Source organism: Marmota marmota, unplaced genomic scaffold, assembly GCF_001458135.2.
Source record: "Marmota marmota marmota unplaced genomic scaffold, marMar, whole genome shotgun sequence".
Taxonomy (NCBI): domain Eukaryota; kingdom Metazoa; phylum Chordata; class Mammalia; order Rodentia; family Sciuridae; genus Marmota; species Marmota marmota.
Window position 1 is genome coordinate 1 of NW_026003438.1, and position 2,176 is coordinate 2,176.

Consider the following 2,176-nt stretch of genomic DNA (forward strand, 5'->3'; position numbering starts at 1 on the left):
CCCAGGCCCCTTGTTATGACTCTATACAGACACATATGGCTCTATACAGAAGGTCCAATCTTCAGGGGCTTCCTTCCAATGTAGCTCCCAGCATCTGATTCCTTTCCCCATCCACACTTCAGGCAGTGTCTGAAATGCTGGGCTCTGAGTTTCCTTCATGATCCCTCTACATCCTGGTTATACATCCAATTGCGTAGAGGGCAGCTTTTTATACACACTCAACTAGGCAGCTGTTGGACAGAAACAGTGATTGAGGCCCTGGTTGTAGATGAACATGTGGCCACATTGAGGACATGGAACAGTACAGAACACAAGGACCTTGGGCTGCCTAAAGTCCTTCAATAGTGCTGTGAGCTCAGCACAGAGTTGGGAACATCTCTCTTGGTGGATGGCACCCTGGGCATCATAGCTTTCCAGAGGGGCAGGTTATAGCTCTATGCTCAACTGGCTCAGCCTGGCAATATGACAGAGCAGGTCCCTGAGGACCGACATGGAGATGTGATTCCGGAAAAAGCACAAGATCCTGAGCTGGGAGCAGCGGCTCAGGGCAGGCAGGATGGCTTGGAGCTGGGATTCCGTGATCTCACAGGCTTCCAAGTCCAACCTGTTCAGGGTGGCTGCCACAGTCTCCAGCAGAATTTTGAGGGGCTCTGGACTGAAATTGGTCAGTTTGATGTATCTCAGATCCAGGCGTCTGAGCTGGCTGGTGTTTGGGCAGCGGGAGAGATAATTCCAGTTGGAATCTGAGAGCGGGCACTTGGTTATCGAGAGGGTCTCCAGGGGGGTCTTCAGGTGCCTAAGGAGGAACCAGGCAGTTAGTTCTGAGGGAGAAGACAAATTGGCCCAAACCCAAGGTCACTGAGACCATCTGAACATGGTTGACATTTTGTAGAATCTGCTCATTCAGGTCACTCCAATTCAACCTGAAACTTTCACCACTACTTGTGTGACCAGGTGGGTCCTCCATCTCTATGAATGTCACCCTCAATGACAAGCAGAAAGCCACAAATCTAGACCCAGGAAGTCAGGACGAGTCATGTACCAAAGGCAAATCCAGGAAAGATGTGTCGAAACACCCTGGGGTTAGCCCCTGCAGGGCTCACTCCCTGTCCCCTCAGCGAGGTCTCACTCCCTGCTCTTCACTCACAACCCCTGAGTCATCACCGGGAGCTCAGACCTGCCTTCCCCAGGAGGGCATTAGAAGTGGGCTCCTCTCCTCCCAGATGGAGGACAACAGGGCTTCCTTGTTGAACAGGTAGAGTTGTGGGGGCTTCCCTCCTTCAAAGTCCTCACCTCTACCCTGCTTTGTACCCCTGTCGCTGGACAGGACTCCCTGGGAAGGAACCTCACTAGCTCCTGTCCTCATCAGCTGGCTTCCCAGCATGATGTCACTTCCCAGACTATGAACCCCGGTTTAGCCCTTTGCTCTAACACAGGTTAGGAGATGGAGCTTCAGGATACAACAGGAACAGATGATGGGTTATTTACCTTCCAGTGCCTTGTTCACCATGAGAGTGTCAGTGGCTGGCACACAGTAGGTGCACTTTCAGATTTCCTGTTACTTCTCTGCAGAGGAAAATCACTCACCCTAGCACCTGCTCCAGGTGGCCCTCGAGGAGGAGGACAGCATCCACATAGAACTTCCTCAGACAGTCCATCCTGCGAAAGTGCGAGGTGAGCTGGGAGAGCAGCCAATCCTGCTCCTCTGGGGAGGTGTGGGCAGGCACGCGGACCTGGGAGACAAGCAGCTTCCTCAGGTTCCTCATCTGGCCCAAGAAAGGAGCACAAGCAGCCAAGGTGGAGGGCGCCCAGGTGCAGTGCACTTCCACCTTCTGGACAGAGTCCAGCTGCAAGAGTCCCAGGACCTTCCTGGTGTGGCCGGTGGGTTTCCCAAAGATCTTCAGCCTAAGGCAGCACAGATGCAGCCTGTCCCTTTTCTGTGTGACCCATAGGAACCAGAGAGTCAGGAATTCATCCAGGGGCCCCTCTGTGAGGCACAGGTCTACGAATATCTTCAAGGGCAGCTTAGCTGCCATCGATGGACCAACTTTCAATGTTCGATTCTTCTTAATGTCCTCTGGTGAGCAGGCATCGACCACAGCTCCAGACCACGTCCTCCAGAAGTTCCATGTAGCCCTCCGCAAATCCAGCACCTGCAGTTTCCACCTCCTGCGGG

At 53.4% G+C, this 2,176-nt stretch overlaps 1 pseudogene; it reads right to left on the reverse strand.

Annotated features, from left to right (window-relative positions):
• Positions 1–113: 113 nt before the first annotated feature.
• On the reverse strand, positions 114–2,165 carry LOC107135226 (annotated as a pseudogene).
• Between the last annotated feature and the right edge of the window lie 11 nt (positions 2,166–2,176).